Source organism: Oryctolagus cuniculus, chromosome 8 (assembly GCF_051225735.1).
Source record: "Oryctolagus cuniculus isolate XC-2025 breed Fujian yellow rabbit chromosome 8, ASM5122573v1, whole genome shotgun sequence".
Classification (NCBI taxonomy): Eukaryota; Metazoa; Chordata; class Mammalia; order Lagomorpha; family Leporidae; genus Oryctolagus; species Oryctolagus cuniculus.
In genome coordinates, this window is record NC_142874.1 from 100,636,134 (window position 1) to 100,657,904 (window position 21,771).

General features: G+C 41.7%; 1 long non-coding RNA gene across 4 annotated transcripts in view; it reads right to left on the minus strand.

Moving 5' to 3' along the window:
- The window catches only part of LOC108178106 (uncharacterized), a 139,117-nt gene that overhangs the window by 67,071 nt on the left and 50,275 nt on the right, over positions 1 to 21,771 (minus strand). For 2 of the 4 annotated variants that reach the window (XR_001794802.4, XR_016212055.1), the window contains exons 2-4: positions 14,253 to 14,416; positions 13,536 to 13,649; positions 9,006 to 9,087 (exon numbers count right to left, since the gene is read on the minus strand). This is a non-coding gene — a long non-coding RNA (uncharacterized LOC108178106). Of the gene's footprint in view, positions 1 to 4,565; positions 4,704 to 9,005; positions 9,088 to 13,535; positions 13,650 to 14,252; positions 14,417 to 21,771 lie in introns of those variants that run through there. The other 2 variants (XR_016212054.1, XR_016212056.1) reach the window with 2 other exon arrangements.

Genomic DNA, 21,771 nt, shown 5'->3' on the forward strand with positions numbered 1-21,771 from the left:
CATGGGAGACCAGGAAAAGCACCTGGCTCCTGGCTCCTGCCATCGGATCAGTGCGGTGCGCCGGCCGCAGCGCGCTGGCCGCGGCGGCCATTGGAGGGTGAACCAACGGCAAAGGAAGACCTTTCTCTCTGTCTCTCTCTCTCACTGTCCACTCTGCCTGTCAAAAAAAAAAAAAAAAAAAAAAAAGCTTTAGCTAGAGCCATTAGGCAAGAAAAAGAAAGCAAAGGGATACAAATTAGAAAGGAAGAAGTTAAATTATCCCTGTTTGCCGATGACATGATTCTATGATTCTATATATAGGAGAACCAAAAAATTCCACTAAGAGACTATTGAAACTCATAAAGGAGTTAGAAAAAGTTACAGGATATAAAACTAGCACACAAAAAGCAATAGCCTTTGTAAATGCCATGGCTGAGAAAGAACTTGTAAGATCAGTCCCATTCACAATAGCTACAAAAAATGTAAATGACTTAGAATAAATTTAATCAAGGAAGTGAAGGATCTCTGCATTGAAATTTATAAAACATAAAAGAAAGAAATAGAAGAAGACACAAAAATGGAAAAATCTTCCATTTTCATGGATCGGAAGAATCAATATAATCAAAATGTCCACACTACATAAAGCAATTTACAGTCAATTCAATTCCAACCAAAATAACGAAAATATTCTTCTTAGATCTAGAAATATCAATGCTAAAATTCATATGGAAAGACAAGAGACCGCAAATAGCTAAAGCAATCTTAAACAACAAACGCAAAGCCAGAGGCATCACAATATCAGATTTCAAGACATACTACAAGGCAATTACAACCCAAATGACCTGATACTGTCAAAAAATATAGACATGTGGACCAATGGAACAATAAAGAAACCCTGAAGTCAATCCACATATCCACAACCAACTAATCTTTGACAAAGGAGCTCAAATCAATCCCTGGAGCAAAGACAGTCTCTTCAACGAATGGTCCTTAGAAAATTGGATCTCCAAAAGCAGAAGTATGAAACAAGACCTCTACTTTATACTTTATTCAAAAACCAACTGAAAATGGATCAAGAATCTCAATCTACAACATGATATCATCAAATTACTAGAGGAGAACATTGGGCAAACTGTGGCATAGGCAAAGACTTCTTGGAAAAGACCCCAGAAGCACAGGCAATGAAAGCCAAAATGATGAATGGAATTACATCAAGCTGAGAAGCTTCTGCACTGCAAAGCAAACACTTAGTAAAGAGGCAACCAACAGAATGGGAGACAATATTTGCAAACTATGCAACTGATAAAGAATTAATAACCAAAATCTATAAAGAGCTCAAGAAATTCAACAACAGCAAAGCGAACAATCCAGTTAAGAAATGGGCAAAGGACTTAAACAGGTGTTTTTCAAGAGGAAATTCAAATGTCCAACAGATACATGAAAAAAAGCTCAGAATCACTAGCCATCAGGAAGATGCACATCAAAACCACAATGAGGTTTCAGCTCTCCTGAGTTAGAATACCTCAGATTTGGAAAACAGATCTACCATGTGATCCAGCAATCCCACTTTTGTGAATTTACCCAAAGGAAATAAAATCAGTATATGAATTGTTATTTGTACCCCATGTTTATTGCAGCTCAATTCTTAATAGCTAAGATATGGAATCAACCCAGATGTCTATCAACTGATAACTGGATAAGGAAATTGTGATATAGATATAGACAGTGTGGAATACTACTCAGTTATAAAAAAGAATGAAATCCCGTCATTTGCAACAAAATAGATGCCACTAGAAACCACTATGCTTAGTGAAATAAACCAGTCCCCAAATCGGCCGCAATGGCAGGAGCTGTGCCAATCCGAAGCCAGGAGCCAGGAGCTTCCATGGGGTCTTCCACGGGGGTTCAGGGGTCCAAGGACCTGGGCCATCCTCCACTGGTATCCCAGGCCACAGCAGAGAGCTGGATAGGAAGTGGAGCAGCTGGGTCTCGAACCTACGCCCATATGGGATGCCAGTGCTTCAGGCCAGGGTGTTAACCTGCCCTGCCACAGTGCCAGCCCCCGCCTCATAATGTAAATTTAAAATATGTTATCTGAAAACTAAAAAAAGAAGAAGGGAGAAAAAGGGAGAGTGTGAGGGTGAGGGGGGAACAAGTGAGAGAGGGAGGAAAGGAACATCAGTGTATTTTTAGAATTGGATCTATGAGCTATACTGAATCTGAAAAACTAATTAAAATTATAAAAAGAAAATTTAGTAACTGAATATTCTACTAAAAAGTTTTAAATGGGCCAGCGCTGTGGCGCAGCAGGTTGATGCCCTGGCCTGGGGCACCGACATTTGGTATGGGCACCAGTTTGGGGCCTGGCTGCTTCACTTCTGATCTCTCTGCTGTGGCCTGGGGAGGCTGTGGAGTGTGGCCCGGGTCCTTGGGCACCTGCACCTCCATGGGAGACCTGGAGGAGGCTCCTGGTTTTGGCTTGGCGTGGTTCTGGCTGTTGCGGCCGGCTAGGGAGTGGGCCATCAAGTGGAAGACCTCTCCTTCTCTCTCTCTCTCTCTCTCTCTCTCTCTCTGCCTCTCGTCTCTCTGTGTAGCTCTTTCAAATGAATAAACTTTTTAAAAAAGTTTCAAAAATGAAAACTTTGTAAACACACAGTATGAAACTTTGAAGAATAGTTCTCCATTCTCTTCCAAAAGTAAACATACATAGACTATCTTACTTTAAATTGGTCCTGAATTAGAAACTAATTCCTTACTGCACCAAATCTAAAATTAACGAACAGTGCTCATTTGGAAATACATTTCAAAAAGTGACTTAAAACCATATCCAAACTGAATACTGTAGAATTTTAAAAGTTTGAAACCATAATTTGAGTTTATGTTTTCATTTAGCGATATCTCATTTGAGCTTATAGTTACTTTATGAGGTTGGAAATCATTCACGTCACTGGTTTTCAAAACTGCTTGCTTGCCTATGCCCTAAAGGATTTTTTATTCATTTATTTGACAGATATTTTTATGCACCTCCTATGGACAGGTGCCATTCCATGTTCTTGGAATACAGCAGAAAAAGAAAGCAAAGCAAGATCTTTCCTTTAGAGACCTTACAGCTTAGTGGGACGACTCAAGTGGTACGTGCAATGACTATAGTAAAGGATGTGGTAGAAGGTGATATATGTTATGGGGAAAAAAAGCAGAAGAGGAAAAAAGAGGTCAGGAATGTAATGGTGGGGAGAGCACTGGGTGCTTACAGTATTTCTAAGATTTGAGTGATGCCTTACAAGAGAAGAGAAGATGGGTCAAGTGTGGAAGAGTATTCCATACAAAGAGAACTGTGAATGCCAACACCCTAATGAGGGAGCTTGCCTAGAAGGTTCAAGAATGCCAATGTGTCTCCCGGGTGGTTAGGGATGGGGAGAGTACAGAAGAGGTCTGGAATACAATGGGAGACTCAAGGACTCAAGGAGCAGTTGTAGAGATGTCTGTTTTAACTCTGAGTGAAAGGTAGGAGAGGGAATTGACAGGTTTTAAAGAGAGGAATAACATGATCTCACCTACGTTGTGGAATGATCGCTCTGGTTGCTTCATTGAGGATACCCTGGAGGGAAGGGTGAAAGAGAGGAGACCTCCAAGGAAGCTATTGATTAATCTAACTGAGAAACGATGGTTTCGGGGATTGGCTGCTGAGAATTGGTTTTCGTTTGGACATTTTTTGAAGGTGAGTCCCAACATCTAGAGGGCATTTGGTGTGAGACATGAAAAAAGGTAAGCAACGTATCAGTGCTTTTGCTGTAAATATACAGAATCCGTAATGAGTCTGAAATTCACGAGAAGGTACTGGGCTGTATACGTGCCTTCAGACTCACTAGCTATTGGACTATGCTGTTTAAAGCCACGAGCTGGATAAGATCACGAAGGGAATGACTATGGGAAAAGATCAATGACAGAAGCACATGGTAGTCAGCACTGGGACACTGGTTAGAGGAGGAAGAAAAAATGAAAGAGCCTGAAAAACAACATAGAGAGAGGGAAAAATAACCAAGATGATAGTCAAGTGGAAAATTTATGTCAAGGAGGAAAGATAATCAACTATATTAAATCATGTAGGTAGATCAAGTAAGATAAACACAAAATCGATCATTGTATTTAGAAACTGAAAATATAATGAATTCTATAATGTATTTTTGGTAGAAGGATGGGTAAAAGTCTTGTAGCACCTAGTACATGACAGATTTTCTCCTGGAAATGCATTTTATGAAAAACTATATATGGATTTCAAAAAAATATTGCACCAAAATGAATTTATCCTTTAATTTCATTTTCACTAACTTTTTAAAGTACCCTCTTATTTAGGAGACTAGAGAAGAAGAATCAGGAAAAGCAAGCATGCAACGCTCTTTTTTACTGAAAACTATTTATTTATTTATTTGAAAGGCAGAGTTGGAGGAAGAGAAAGAGAGTTTCCATGTGCTGGCTCACTCTCCAGATGCCCTCAATGGTCAGGGCTGGGTGTGGTCAGAGGTCAAAGCCAGGAGCCAGGACATTCATCCGGGTCTCTCACATGGGTGGCAGGGGCCCAAATACTTGGGCTATCTTCCACAGGTTTCTCAGGCCATTAGCAGGGAACTGGATGAGAAGCGGAGCAGCCAGGACATGAACTGGCACCCATGCAGGCTGCTGCTGTCACAGGCGATGGCCTTATTGACTACATCACAATGCCGGCCCTGCAAAATTTTTTGAAGAATTTTTTTAGAAATGAGAACAAAAGCATGGTAATTTTCAGAGAAAGTGAGATTAAAAGAGGATATTTGCTGGGTGGGAAACAGAGGCATTTGGCCTGGTGGTCCAGACACTACTTAAAATGCTCACCTTGCATATAGAGCAGTTCGGGTTTCCTGCTAACACACTCCATAGGCAGCTGTGGTAATAACGGGAGTAACTGAGTTGCTGCCACCCACATGGGAGACCTGAATTGAATTGCCAGCTCTGGCTTCAGCTCCCAGCCTGGCCCTGGACTGTTATAGGCATTTGGGTATTGAACCAGAAAATGGAAATATTCTGTCTCTCCAAACGACAACAAAGGAACACAACCCCCAAGATTTTTAAGAGGAAAAATCATGGTATGCTTGCAGACTGATAGAAAATAATCTGTAGCATGTGAAAAATTAATGATGTGGAAAGGAGAATTGTTGTTCTAAGTTCTTGAACAGGGAAAGGATGGGATCCATGCCCAAGTGGAGGAATTGGCTTCCAATCATGGCATAATCATTAACCGTACCAACGGGTGTAGACACAGAGAAAATGGCTATTTGATTGGTGAGTGGGTGCCTGTTGTGATGGGAAACGAGGGATGTGTTGCAGTGCTTGTAAGTAGATGACACGGTCTCCTCTGTGATCCTGGAAGTGACCGACTGGGATTTGGTGAAGCCTGCGATCACTGAAGAGTTCAAAACTCTGCATTTGCTGTCTGGATGGACCCATGTGCACTGTGAGTGCACACTGCAGACACTCTGCCTTGCGACCACTGCACTCTCCCTCAGAAGAAATACATTGCTCTTGCCTATAATTAGGAGAAAAGAAATGATCCTTAAAAAGGGTCGCCAATCTTGCTCCTCTCAGTCTTCAGTATGTCTAAATTCAGAATGTTCCAACAAGGGCCCAAACAGCCACGTGGAGCACACTGCATAGAAACATAGATAAGAGAGGGCAACACATCAAGTTCTACTGTGAATTATGGTGCTGTTTAATGAGGCCTCTCAGACAGCAATATGCACAGCTTCTATGTTTGGCACTCCCAAAGATTTTTACACCCTGGCACGATGTACTTTCAGACTTTAGGAGGGCTGAGCTGAAAGGGAGAAGGTGAGAGAGAGAAACTGGCCCAACTCTTTGAACACTCAAATTCTGAAGCAGACCAGACTCAAAGATGAATCCATGTAAAAGTTGAGAATAAGGAAATGCGTTTTCTTACAATTTCCCATGTTCATATCCCTCATTAGATGTTTTTGTGGAATCATTGTGTAATCATTAGAAGTTTTTGGAAATAATAAAATAATAAATAATAGTAGAAATAATAAGTAGTAAATAGTAATAAAAATAAATAGTGAAGTAATAAATAATAGTAAAATAATAAAATCTAAAACAATCTGGTTCATTAACATTGACAAAAAGAAACAGCTCAAAATATTCAAGATGAATGTTCGATTCAATTACTGTGGAAGGCAAATGAAAGAAAATGTAGCTCAGGACTCTCCAGAAAGGAGGGAACATTCTTTCTTAAACTAAGAACTGTGTTATCCTTTACAGAATATTTGTATGGTCCTTGATTGCCATGACAGCAAACCTAGGATGACAGAAAACCCATCGACTGAAACAGGAGAGAACCGAGCGCCAGATGTAGCAGTTGATGACACAGGTTTTAGTCTTGCAGGAAAGCCTGGGATCGAAGGGTCTCAACAGTCTTCAAACACAATTCAAGAGGACACTAACAAGGGCGTGAATACGAGCCAAAGCACTTAATATGCCCACAGTTGATGAAGCCTACAGCAGGGCCTTTTATGGGATAAGTCATGCAGATAATCACCACCAGGAAAGTCAATCCTTGGGTGGACAGACTTCCAGTCAGTAAAACCAACAACCTGTACGTAAGCTCTGAACTTCCCTCTGCAGCTAGTATGACACATGCTATGCAGAAGGGAGGCTGGCAGCTCTGACTGATAAACTTGATGGAGACAATTTGCTGCAACTAATATAGAATTTTCTTTATCTCCCAGGACACCTCTGTTAGCCCGACCAAACTTCCTCTGGCAGTACTTCGGTAATGTGTCTAACACATTTTTGTTTTAGTTTAGCCTTACTGCTATAAAATAGAGCCCTTGACTGGGTAATTTATAAATAATGGGAATTTGTCTCTCATTGTCCTAGAAGTTGGAAAGTCCAAGATCAAAGCATTAGTAGGTGTTGTGTCTGATAAGGGCCTGCTCTCTGCTTCCAAGATGGTCCCTTTCTCTGTAACCACACATGACACATGACTCAGGAAGTGGAACACCTGGGCAGCTTTCTGAAGCCTCTTATGTCACAACATGAATCCCACTCATGGAACTGAGTCACTGCCCCAAAGGCCTCACCTTGAATAGCACTACAATTGGAATTCTGTTATACCATGAACTGTGGAGTGACCCATACATTCAAACCAATATTCCTCTTGGAAGTAACTAATGGGAGATGCAGGCAGGCATACTGCCTGCTGGGCAAGACTCCCTTGTCCCATATCGAGTGCTGGGGTTCAAGTTTTGACTTGAGTTCCAGCCTTGCTAATATAGATCTGGGAGGCAATTGTGGTGGCTCAAGAGATTTGGTTCCTACCACCCATATAGGAGACCTGGATTCAGTTCCCACCTTCCACATGGGAGACCTCAATTGAGTTTTTGCTCCTGGCTTAGGTGGGAATATTTGGGGAGTGAACCAGCAAATGAGCACCCTGTGTGTCTATCTACCCATCTCTCTGCCTCTCAAATAAATAATAAATAAAATGTTAAAAAAATAATTGAGAGAGGAAGTAACTGGTGGGGTGTCAAGAGCTACCATGAATTCAGCAACACTGGCATCTACAGAAATCTGCATTTATTATGTACATTTATTATACATAAATATATTTATTTTTGATTACCACATACATGTGCAAGAGATCTTATTTATTCTGAATAAAGATAAGGTTTCATGTGCACCTAGACTCTTGACTTAATCTCAAAACCCCCATGGTCAATTGGGCCAGAGTTTGAAAGTTGCCGTTACAGTCCCATTCCTTCTCGCCTCATTGTGTTATCTTGCATCAAGCAGCCCCATTTCCTCTGGTTGCTCTTAAAATCTGTCATCTCTGTTTATGATTCTGAAACTGGGGTCCCATGGAAGGTTCTAAAGAAACCATCTCCATCTATCCTAAAATGTGGTAGAGAGCACACAGATGTCTCATAAACCTGGTTGTCCCCAGAGCTATGTACAACAAAGCTTCCTAGTCTGAAGTTTTCATTTCAGAGATTATGAGATTGATGAAAACAGAAATTGAAATATGTAAAGAGCTGTGCATTCCAATGTCTTCTATCAAAAGTTCCAAAGGGAATTACAAAGACTACTCTGACACTGAGAACAGTTGAAATCGTCAGAATCCTTATTGGTTTGAGTAGTACGATACATAAAAATGAGCATTTCTTCAGTTTAAGCTATAGTTTCATACAAATGTTTTTATTATAAGAAAGAGTGAAGATTATAAATGAAGCACTGAGGAGAAAAATGGCTGCCCAATCGTCTTGCCTTGAATCAAATCACCACTGGAGAGCTATCAATGTTTCATTTGTGCTTTCCCAACATTAGTAAGAATGTTTATGATTGGAAAAATTCATTTCCAAATATTTTATGTGTTTCCTTTGCCATATGTTTGAAACTGGGCTTCTAACTGTCTCCCTGGAATCCCAAGTGAGCTTACAAGAGTGCTTATTTCCAAAGGAATCTTGGAGAAATATAAGAAAAGTAACAGTAAATGAAATAACACATGTGTGGGTTTCAAGTGTAGACAGATTTAATATAAATTGAAGCGTTTCATTTATTTTCCCATTCTTGAAACCCTAAGAATCATCTTAACTGTAAAATTAGAGAACACCTAATAGTGTGTGTTAGCATTATTAGCATGGAGCCATGTAAGAACAGTCCACAAGTCTCTAAGCTAAATTTACAAAGTGCCTCGCCCAGGAAGCCTGCCACGATATGCTGAACACAGAAATGCTCATCTCCCCCCAGCTGCTGCACTCGAGTCTTCTCTTCCTCCCCTTCCTCGTCCTCCTTCCCTGAGCTAACCCAGGTTCCTCACCTCCCCCACCCCAGTACCACATCAGGGCAGAGTCTGCAGGAAGAGACGGTTGAGGGCAAAGCAAGAGGCGAAGCCGACCCTCTGACAGCTCCTCTGGTTCTCTCTTTCCCACTGCTGTGCTCATCTCCTCTGCAGGGCCTCAGTGCTAGAGAAGGGCTCCTACCTCTCTCCGAGCTGTCATCCTGTCCCATCACGTCACTGCCGCTCCAACTCCAGCCGTGAAATGTTTCAGATGGCTGTCCTTTCTGGAAAGGGAAATATCCCATGAGCAACTTTGAATTTTCCTTTAAAAACACAGAATCATTTTTTAATCCATTATGAACATTACCTCTAAAGTGGTCTTATATTATCTTACAGATTATAAGTAACCAAAAGAAAACAAAGAGGCAGAGAAAGGAAACTCCCCTGCCAAAAGCAAAGACACTATTGTTAAAATTAAGCATTGCAGAGAAATTAGAATGATCACATCAGATAAAATAAAGGATGGTTACATTCATTTACAAACCTGATCTTCTCTTCCCACAAGTATTTATAGAGATCTACTACATAGGAGGCACAGTGCTGTGGTCTACATTTGCAAAATTAAAAAGGAAAGAATCGTGCTGCATTGGTGAGCATAAAATTTTCAACAGCTTAACACTATAACAGTTTCCTTCTTGCTTACGTCACGGTCTGATTAGATGTTTCACGTTTGCTGATTCAGAGCTCTCCTTGGAGTCCACCATTGGCAACTCTGCATTTAGCAGACCTATTAGCCAAGACAGCATGTGGATGATTCGTGGTCAGGTCTGGAGGCAGTATCTATGATTTCTGCCATCCCACTAGCCAAGAGCCCAGCTGTAGTCCTGACATAGCTGCAAAGGAAGCTGGGAAATGTAATCTCCCCAGGTGATCAGGAAAAGGGAGTAGGATTGGTCTCTGCCATATGTACCCTTAGGGAATCACAAGGCAATGCAGAGTATTTCCTGGCATCCAGGAGGCTTTCTATAGCTATTTGTTGGTTGAATTCAGAAAGTGACTGGAAGACAGAGGGTAATGAAGAAAAATGGGGGACAGGATGCAGATAGTTTAAGAAGTAGATAAAAGCATTGTGGAAGACACTAAGGACATACCTCAGAAATCTGAATATAGACCTACTATATGACCCAGCCATCCCACTCCTAGGAATTTACCCAAGGGAAATGAAATCAGCATATTAGGGGCTGGTGCCATGGCTCACTTGGTTAATCCTCTGCCTGCAGCACCGGCATCCCATATGGGTGCTGGGTTCTAGTCCCGGTTGCTCCTCTTCCAGTCCAGCTCTCTGCTGTGGCCCGGGAAGGCAGTGGAGGATGGCCCAAGTGCTTGGGCCCCTGCACCCACATGGGAGACCAAGAAGAAGTACCTGGTTCCTGGCTTTGGATCGGTGCAGCGCTGGCCGTGGTGGCCATTTGGGGGGTGAATCAATGGAAGGAAGACCTTTCTCTGTCTCTCTCTCTCACTGCCTATAACTCTACCACTCAAATAATAAAAGAAATCAGCATATGAAAGTTATCTGTACACCATGTTTATTGCAGTTCAGTTCACAATAGCTAAGAAATGGAATCAACCCAGATGACCATCAATTGAAGACTGAACAAAGAAATTATGGTATGTGTGTACACACACACACACACACACACATACACATACCATGGATTACTACACAGCACTAAAAAATGAAATCCTGTCATTTGCAACAAAATGGATGCAATTAGAAACCGTTATACTTAGTGAAATAAGCATGTTCCAATAAGACAAATACCATATGTTCTCCCTGATCTGTGGTAACTAATAGCATATCTAAAAGGTAATGTATAGGGCTGAAATTGACATTTTGAGATGCGATGATTTTAACAGCCTTTGTCTCAACTGTTAAGGAAGAATTTTTTTTCTTCACGCTATGTGTTGGACTCCTTACTTAGTGTAGGGTTAATCTTATGAGTATAAAGTTAACTGAAAATAAATCTGAGTAAAAAATAATAATGAGAATAGGAGACAGAGGAGGAAGAATGGTGGGAGTGTGGGTGGGAGGGAGGGTAGGGTGGAAAGTAACACTATGTTCCTGAAGCTCTATATGTGAAATACATGAAATTTGTATACCTTAAATAAAATTTTAAAAAACAAACACATTTTTTAAAAAGTGGAGAGGTTTTTGAATGGATTACTATGTTAGAAACTCCTTCCTTGTTTTGACTCTTTCTTATTACAAGATTTCCTCCAAGGTAATATACTACTTAGACTTAAATTGAATTTTCTTTTTTTAAAATATTTATTTACTTTTTATTTGAAAGGCAGAGCTACAGAGAGGCAGAGGGAGAGAGAGAGAGAGAGAGAGAGAGGGAGAGAGAGAGGGAGAGAGAGGTCTTCCATATGCTGGTTCACTCCCCAGATGGTGGCTGAAGCTGTGCCAATCTGAAGCCAGGAGCCAGGAGCTTCTTCCAGGTCTCCCATGCGAGTGCAGAGGCCCAAGGACTTGGGCCATCTTCTACTGCTTTCCCAGGCCATAGCAAGGTGCTGGATCAGAAGTGGAGCAGCTGGGACTCAAACCGGCACCCATATGGGATGCTAACACTGCAGGCAGCAGCTTTACCCACTATGCCACAGTGCTGGCCCCTACTTTTTTTTTTTAATATTTATTTGAAAGGCAGAGTTACAGAGAGGAGAAGCACAGAGAGAGAAAGAGAGAGAAAGAGAGAGAGAGAGAGAGAGGTCTTCTCTCAGCTTATTCACTCCCTAAATGGCTGCAATGGCAGGAGCTGTGCCGATCTGAAGCCAGGAGTCAGGAGTTTCTTCCAGGTCTCCCATGTGGGTGTAGGGGCCCAAGGACTTGGACCATCTTCCTCTGCTTTCCAGGCCATAGCAGAGAGCTGGATCAGAAGTGGAGTAGCTGGGATATGAACCGGTGACAACATGGGATGCCAGTGCTGCAGGTAGCAACTTTACTCACTATGCCACAGTGCCAGCCCCTTAAATTGCGTTTTCTGCATATCTAGCTCATATGATCTTCGTAATGTTATGGGATAAGTATTATTGTTTCTCCCAGAATGCTCAGAACACTGAGGCATGGGGAAGTAAAACTTGCTAGTCACACTCCAGTCATCACAACAGGGGACTCCTCTACATGTCCAGAGGCTGCCAAGGATGGAGGACAAGCCTGGGTGACAACCTCTCTTCACGCTGTCTTCCGGCTTCCACTATGGCACTTGAAAACTCGGTTGATGGGTATTTTAAGGTGATGTGTATTTCCTCTCTGCCTACTATCTTCCCTTTGATAACATGAAATTTCCCTACAGTGTGATAAAGAGAGTACTTGTTTTCAATTATTCTTCATTGCATTCACTAGTCTTCCAAATCTTAGAATTAATATTTTCCTCCCTCTTGGAAAATTTTTAGTAATTATCAATTTAAATTTCCTCTGTCATCCTCCATATTTTCTCTATGTAGAACTTAGGTTGGATGTAGACATGACCTTTCCTTTCATCCTTTAGGTTCCTGAACATTTCCTTACGTATTTTCCCTATTCATGTGCCTCTAACATACAGTTACTGTAATTTCTTTAGCTCAGCTGTGTTTCAATTTATAAAATCTCTCTCCAGCCATTTCAAATCTGCTATTTAACCAAAACACAGATTTACCAGTACCAATGACTGTGATTTTCATTTTCTGATATTTGTTTTGATATTTTTTCAAAGTTGCTTAATTTCAATAATACTTTGTCCTTCCATCATACATTCAATAAATTGTTTTGTACCTTTAAGCATACTAAGCACAATTATTTCATATTTGCCTTTGTTGCCATTCCCAACATCGGTGGTTTTTTTTCAACCTGCGATATAGCAGTAGTTTGCTGCTCCTCTTCACTTTCACTCATGGTGTCTTGTTTTTGTGTACAGTTAGTAAGTTTTTATGAGTGAACTGACTTCCATTGGAACTTTGGGGTAATTATTTTTTTTTGACAGAGTTAGACAGTGAGAGGGAAAGACAGAGAGAAAGGTCTTCCTTCCATTGGTTCACCCCCCAAAATGGTCTCTACGGCCTGCGCACTGTGCCGATACGAAGCCAGGAGCCAGGTGCTTCCTCCTGGTCTCCCATGTGGGTACAGGGCCCAAGCACTTGGGCCATCCTCCACTGCCTTCCCGGGCCACAGCAGAGAGCTGGCCTGGAAGAGGGGCAACCGAGACAGAATCCGGCACCCCAACCGGGACTAGAACCCGGTGTGTGGTGTTTTTAGCTTTTGTGGTTGTTTGAGGGGAGCAGGCAGGGTGTAAGACAAGGATAATGTGAAGTTAGGCAACAAATGCACATGAATGCAGGCTTCAGGTTAGGAATTATTATGAAAAATTTTGTTTGCCTTTTTTTTTTTCAAAGTTCCTAGAATATGACTCTTTCTCTCTGTAACTGTGGTTAATTTTTCCTATTTTTAAAATAAGGATATTTCTCTATGTATCCTGACTGTATGCCAGGGTCATGTTTCTTAACTTACACCCTGGACCAGATCCAGGGTTTTTTCTTTGACATATGAATGATTCATTAAAACCTGGAGTTCATTTTCCACTTCCTCATTGTTTCTCACCTCTGTGGAGTTTCTTCATTCCTCGGTCTGCATTAATCAGTAATCGTTTTTGAAAAATACTTTATTTTTTTGAAAAATAGTTTTTGAAAAATACTTTACCACCGGCACTGTGGTACTGCAGGTTAAACCACCACTTGTATTGCTGGCATCCCACGCAGGTACTTGTTCATGTCCCAGTTGCTCAGCTTCTGATCCAGCTCCCTGCTAATGTGCCTGAGAAAGCAGTGGAAGATGGTCCAAATGCTTGAGCTCCTATCACCCACATGGGAGACCTGCATGGAATTCTAGGCTCCTGGTTTCAACCTGGTCCAACCCCGGGTGTTCTGAGCATTTGGGGAGAGAACCAGCAGCAGATGTTTTTCTGTCTTTCCCTCCCTCTGTAATTCTGTCTTTCAAATCAATAAACAAACTTTAAAGAAAAGTTAATAAAACTTTATCGAATAATGTTAGATGTGTCCTATTAAGAATTTCTCTTGGGGCCGGCGCTGTGGCGTAGTGGGTAAAGCACTGTCGGCATCCCATATGGGTGCTGGTTCTAGTCCCAGATGCTCCACTTCGCATCCAGCTCTCTGCTATGGCCTGGGAAAGCAGTAGAAGATGGCCCAAGTCCTTGGGCCCCTGCACTTGAGGGGGAAACCCCGAAGAAGCTTCCTGGCTCCTGGCTTCCTATCAGCCCGGCTCCTGCCATTGCGGCCAATTGGGGAGTGAACCAGCTCATGGAGGACCTTTCTCTCTCTCTGCTTCTCCTTCTCTCTCTGTGTAACTCTGACCTTCAAATAAATAAATAAATATATTTTTTAAAAAAGTAGAATTTACCTGTATATCAGATTGCCATATTTCCAGAAACTCAGGTCAAAGTCGGCTATCTTCTCAGACTTTAAAGCCTTCGTATGCTCTAAACTGGATTTCTGCTTCTGCGAACTGATGGATTATGCAATATATGCTAAATGATTACAAATGGGCAATCCAGGAAAAGATCACTGCAAATGAAACAGAAATAGAAAACATTAAAATGCAGGCAGAGACCGTCAACAAGAAGGCTGCAAAGCTGACTTCTCCTCCCCTTCTTTGACAACAGTGTTAGGAAGTAAAAGAAAGAAAAAGAAAGAGAGCACATGAAAATCTAATTGCACAGAAGAGGAGGTAGTCTAATAAAATTAGTTGAACAATCAAGTAGGCCATTTGGGACACAACTTTAAACCACTATTATTAGCAATAAGCTCTGTGCTAAAAGATAATTATCCTTTAAGATATTAGGTAGCTATAGTGATACATTTACATAATTGTTTTATACAGAAGAAGTCATATTTGCATGCTTAATTTTTGCTCTCTGTTTAGGCATAGCTAATTTTTTCAAAAGTTTGCAGACCAATGCTATAACCAACTGGATTTTCTTTTTCTAGACAATAAAGAGCCACTGAAGCCAAAGGGTAACACGATTATTTTGCTACTTAGGAAGATTAATTTAATTATAAAATTCAGGATGAATCCGAAGGAGAAAGGGTGGTGGCAGGAAGATAAGTTTCTCATGTTGTAACTTAATGTTCAAGACAGCTTCCTCCTTCCGTGTCCACAAATACAGCTTGACGGCAATTTCTTACAAAGCTGAAGTCTGGCTGGGGTTTCATTGGATTAGCATCAGTAATACTGGACTACCAATTGGCTTTCTTAACCATACTTTGTAAATCATGACCTCCAAATAATTTATGTTAAACAATTAACTGTGCTTCATAATCATGATCGGAAACAGTCGATCATCTGTTCATACATATTTTAGAAACATGATCACCAGCAGGCCTGGAACATAGTACACTCTAATGAATTGAAATTAATTAATTTCATTTCAACATTATTACTTTCTCTAGCCAGGGAACTATAATCAAGACAAAGAAAAGAAACTTAAAGCAGAAATTTTAGTATTTTTCTTGGTTTGTTTCTGTGTGGTATGTTTCATGTAACTCACAAAATTTATTCCTGATTCATTTCTTTTAAGATTAAAGTCAGAAGATTAAGAAAATTTACCACACTTGTCTTTACAGCTTTAAAATTTTTTTGACAGGCAGAGTTAGAGAGAGAGAGAGATAGAGAGAAAGATCTTCCTTTGCCGTTGGTTCACCCTCCAACGGCCGTTGCGGCCGGTGCACCACACTGATCTGAAGCCAGGAGCCAGGCACTTCCTCCTGGTCTCCCATGCAGGTGCAGGGCCCAAGCACTTGGGCCATCGTCCACTGCCTTCCCAGGCCACAGCAGAGAGCTGGACTGGAAGAGGAGCAACCGAGATAGAATCTGGCGCCCCAACCGGGACTAGAACCTGGGGTGCCGGCGCTGCAGGCAGAGGATTAGCCTAGTGAGCCACAGTGCTGGCCTATTCACAGCATTATAATTAAGAAGTATGGGTTCAACATCACAGCCCCAGATCTTCTGCCACATTTGTGTGCTCTTCCTCAGAGCAGGCAGAGGGAAATGTGGGTCACACTGCTTTTGTCACTGACAGTTTTAAAACTCTGAGTTTGTTTCTAAGGCTGTCCCGGCCCTTTCTCCAGAATAAGAGCTGTAACGGATAAAACAGTCAGAGGTGGAGCGATAGGAGAAAAACAGAGATCTAAGAGGAAATGAGATAAAAGAAAGGGGTCAGCAAAAGTGGCCCCTGCTTGACTAAGCCTGTCTAGCAAGGGAACCAGGAAGGGGTCACATTCTTGGCACAAAGAAAAGCAAACACGACCAAGGAAATCAAGAAGGTATTTTACCCCTGGCACCAAAAAAAAAAAAAAAAAAAAAAAGTCAATGATTCTTAATCGATTAAGTAAATCCAAATTAAAGGTTAAGTGTCTGATTTGCCGAAGTGTGAAGCTTTTTGTAAAACACTGGACTGTGCAGCAAATCATTTGTAGGAATAAAAGGAAGCTTTCACGGGTCCAATTCTTGTCCTGTTATGAGGAACTAGGAGGCTGCCAGCCTTCTCCTGGCACCACTAAAACCCACCAGCTTCTGTGCTGATTCAGCACATTCACTTTCCCATGGTGCCCTGAGCCTCCTCCAGCATGTGGAAGACGCCATGATGAACACATGTATCTCTGTGTGGAGACGCCAGGAAACTTCCCGAAGATCACATGCATTGAGCCCTGCCCAAACTCAACTGCACTTGTAGATTCAATCAGGGTGCCACCCCCTGCCCAAAACAGGTCAAATGAACTGGAGTGGGGAGCAATTCTTCCAAATGAGGCTGCTTGCATATACTTCTGAGTGTGTACTATCTCTTTAAATAAATCCTACCCCCATTCTTGCACTCTCTCTGTCTCAGCTTTCAGTCCTTCACTCATGCCAAGACAAGATCTTGTAATACATCCAGCTGGGGACACCCCATCCTACAAGAATCCTTACTGTGGAAACCAAACCCAGTGACGGCACACCTTAATGTAACAGCCAAGTATAGCATTACAAGTGTACTATCTGTTCTTTGCAGTTGCACCCAGAGTTATACTTGTTGCATGTTCTGGGTGTTCTTCGTGGAGAACCAGAAATGAAAGTTGTACTCTGACTTCCTTCTAACATGTGTGCATTAACCATTTCTCATTCATGTTTTTATCTCTATGGTCGTAGCACAGTGTCTGACACATAGGAGCAAGTGTTCAATGAGTTTTTAATAGATTTTTTAAAAGATTTATTTATTTATTTGAAAATCAGAATTACACACAGAGAGGAGAGGCAGAGAGAGCCAGAGAGAGAGGTCTTCATCCAATGGTTTACTCCCCAATTGGCCGCAATTGGCTGGAGCTGTGCCGATCCGAAGCAAGGAGCTTCTTCCATGTCTCCCACATGGGTGCAGGGGCCCAAGGACCTGGGCTATCTTCCACTGCTTTCCCAGACCATAGCAGAGAGCTGGACTGGAAGTGGAGCAGCTGGGTCTCGAACTGGCACCCATACGGGATGCCAGCACTTCAGGACAGGGCATTGACCTGCTGCGCCACAGTACTGGCCCCCCTTTTTTTTTAACTTTTATTTAATGAATATAAATTTCCAAAGTACAGAATATTGATTACAACGGCTTCCCCCCCATAACGTCCCTCCAACCCTCAACCCTCCCCTTATCCACTCCCTCTCCCCTTCCATTCACATCAAGATTCACTTTCAATTCTCTTTATATACAGAAGATCAGTACTGGCCCCTTTAATAGATTCTTTTTAACCTTCTCCAGTACAATCTTTCTCTTGGCCAAAAGTAGTTATTCAATAGCCATATTTTACTATTCAATCTTTATTAGGAAATGAAGTGTCTTTGTAAAGGGTTTTTGTTACTAGAAAGTACTCCAACATTTCCATTCTATCTGAGCTAAAAAGGCCCCCAGCCAAACTCTGCCAGTGCACATGGGTAAAAGGAGGAGATCTGTTGTACTTACTCAGCCAAAACAATGATCTCTGAAAACACTGAACTTCGTGCTAATTTTAAAGATGAGCAAGATAAAATTCAACAGGAACATACTACTGCTTGTGGGAAAGCCGCATTTCAGTACTGTTGTTATCACCACATATTTTTTTTTTTTTGCATAGGGAGCTACAAGTTTTACAGTACATTTGCATGTCTGAATTCTAGGTCATTGTCTTGGTTTTTTTCTTTTTAAAGCTTATTTATTGGAAAGACAGAGAGAGACTGACTTACTATCTGGTAGTTCAAATGCCCAAGTAGCTGGGTTGAGTCAAACTGAAGCCAGGAAGCAGGGTCTCCCTCCCACATGGGAGGCAGGGACCCAACTACTTGGGTTGTCATCTCCTGCCTCCCAGGGTGTGCATTACTAGGAAGCAGGGTTGGAAGCAGAGGTGGGACTCAAACCCAAGCACTCTGATATGGGATGTGGGTATACCAAGTGGCAGCTTCACCCTCTGCACAACTCCTGGCCCAGGTCAGTCATTTTCTAACTGCTAGCCTCTGGGGTAAGTTACTCCATCTTTCTGAGCTTTGAGGCCCACATTTACAAAATAGAGGTTGCACCAGTATCATTTTCAAGGGGGTTGAGAGGAGTGAAGAAAACAATATATTTGAAATATTTAGCGAGTTATCTGATATGTAGTAGAGTTGATAAATGTTAGCTAGTGTTATTCTAGAGACGATGATTGAAATAAACTCATCAATGAGCATGTTATTAATCAAATACCAAAGGACATTTATTAAAAAGATTTTATTTATTTGTTTGAAAGACAGAGGGGGGAAGGAGGGTACAAGCACTCAGGTCTTCTGTAGCTTTCCCAGGCACATTAGCAGAAGCTGGATTGGAAGTGGAGCCGCTGGTGCCCATATGGTATACCTGAGTCTCAGGTGGTGGCTTAACCCACTACACCATAACTCAGGTCCCCAAAGGAAACTTCTGAGCAAGTTAACAATCCACCCCATTTATGCAAAGAGTTTTTTCAAGGACACTGAAAACAGAAATGTAGGGGCCAACGCTCTGGCACAGTAGGCTAAGCTTCCGCCTGCGGTGCCGGCACCCCATATGGGATGCTGCTCCTCTTCTGATCCAGGTCTCTGCTATGGTCTGGGAAAACAGTGGAAAATGGCCCAAGTCCTTAGGCCCCTGCACACTCATGAGCGACCTGGAAGAAGCTCCTGGCACCTAGCTTTGGTTAGGCTCAGCTCTAGCCATTGCAGCCATTTGGGGAGTAAGCCAGCAGATAGAGGACCTTTCTCTCTGTCTCTCCCTCTCTCTCTCTCTGTCAGTTATTCTACCTCCCAAGTAAATGGATTTTAAAAGAAAAAAAAAAAAACAGAAGTGTAACTTCAGAGCACTGGATAGAGTCACCTTCCCCAGAGACAACTGCCCACCCCAATGTGCTCTGGACACAATGTCCAAGGGTAGGCCAATCCACATTTCTTTCCTTCCCTTAGCCCTCTACTTACTCCTCTGATCTTTGCTGCTTCTGTAAGCTCTCAACAGACAAGGAGGGAATCTAATTTAATTCACCTTTTAATTTCTAGGCTCTACTACAAGACTGGCACACTGTACAGGCATGCAAGGTGTTTACTGAATGAATGATTGGGAACTACTGCATTTCTCCTCGCTGTTGATCATTCTCCTGACCATCAGAGGCATCCCCTTCCTAGGTTCTTCATCCTGCAATTCCGACTTGGTGTCATGCCACACACCCTCTCCGTGTGTTTTCATAACGTCACTGTGTCCTTACTGTCTCTGGAATAGCTCCTTTTTCTCTACTGTGTTACAACAGTTTCCCTTCGTCTCCTTGTACCTAGTTTTTAATCTTGTTTTCTTTTTAAAAAATTGTTATTAACATAAAGACAACAGATTTCATAGGTACAATTCTAAGAAGATAACCATATTTCCATCCCTCTCTTTCTCCCTCCCTCAATTCCCCTCCTTTTCTTTTTTTTAAAAATTTTTTCCAAAAGTATAATTTTTATAAAGATTTATTTATTTATTTGAAAGGTAGAGTTACAGAGAGACAGAGAGAGAGAGAAAGAGAGAGAGAGAGAGAGAGAGGTCTTCCATCTGCTGGTTCACTCCCCAAATGGTTGCAATGGCCAGTGCTGCGCTGATCTGAAGCCAGGAGCTTCTTCCAGGTCTCCCACGCCAGTGTAGGGGCCCCAGGACTTGGCCATCTTCTACTGTTTTCTCAGGCTATAGCAGAGAGCTGGATCGGAAGTGGAGCTGCTGGGACTCAAACTGGTGCCCATTTGGAATGCCGACACCACAGGTGGTGGCCCTGCCTGCTAAGCCACAGAGCCAGCCACCCAAAAGCATAATTTCAATATACTCTATATTCATGGGTTTAATCCTCCACTAACCACAATATTCAACAAATAAAAAGTAGAAAGACCACAGTTCCATAGGAGTATAAATAAGAGCTAAAAACAGCAACCAAATCACAAGATGTTTGTTTAATTCCTATATTTTTTGTATTTTATATTAACTACCACATATCAGAGAAAACATATTACAGCTGTCACTAAGCATAATTGTTTCCTGTTGTAAAAAACAGATTTCATCTTTTTTATGGCAGAATAGTATTCCATAGATTATTTATACCACATTTTCTTTATCCAGTTATCAGTTGATAGACATCTGGGTTGATTCCATATCTTAGCTATTGTGAATTGAGCTTAAATAAACATGGGAATACAAATACTACTTTCATATACTGATTTCATTTCCTTTGGGTAAATTCCCAAAAGTGGGATTGCTGAGTCATGTGGTAGATCTGAGGAATCTCCATACTGTCTTCCATAACGGCTGTTCTAGTTTACATTCTCACCAACAGTGGATTAGGGTACCTTTTCCCCCCACATCCTCAACAGCATGTATTATTGATTTCTTATGACAGCCATTCTAACTGAGGTAACTAGAAACCTCATAGCAATTTTGATTTGCATTTCCTTGATGGCTAGTGATCCTGAGCATTTTTTCATATGCCTGTTGGCCATTTGGATTTCATTATTTGAAAACTGCCTTTTCATGTCCTTTGCCCATTTCTTAACTGGGTTGTTTGTTTCATTGTTGTTGAGTTTCTTGAGCTCATAATAGATCCTGAATATTAATTTTTTTTCAGTTTCATAGTTTGCAAATATTTTCTCCCATTCTGTCACTTGCCTCTTCACTTTGTTGCCTCTAATCTTTACAGTCTTCTTTGCCCATCCCAAAGTTGAATACATTCTTCTTCCAGAATGTTCTTTCTAAAACGCAGATCTAATCACAACACTTTACTAGCATAACATTTTCTGAAGTCATCCCAAAAAGTTTGAAATTGAATTCTTCAGAAGGGCACATAGTCACTAATTTTTCTCCTACCTCTATCCAGACTCCCTCCTCTTTCCTGCTCTCCAGCTTACCTACATATCCTGAATGGGCTGCGATCTCTGATCCTGTCTCTACTCCAAGATCTGGGATTTTAAAGTGTGCCAATTTCACTGCCTTGAGCATTCTTCTCTTCTCTTTGTCCATCCAAATCACACGTTTTGCACTGTGCTTCACAGGAAATTTTTTCTAGTCTATTTGGATCCTATTCTCCATTCAGTGCTCAGGTGTCCCACTGCCAGGGTTTGGATATGGCTGGAGTGTGTTTCCCAAAGCTTCACGTATCAGAAGTTTGGTCTCCGGCATGGCAGTACTGAAGAGCTGGCAACTTTAGGGGGTAGGGTCTAGTGCAAGGTGGTGTGGTCATGGGGCACCACCTTCAGAACAGACTAATGCAGCTCTTGTAGAACTGGGTTAGTGTCTGAGAAAATGAGTTGCTATAAGCGAACTTCTCCCCGCCTTGAATTCCTCTTCTGAATACATTCCCATCATTGTGATGCTAATCAGCAGGCTGAGCAGAAGCTGGTGCCATGCCCT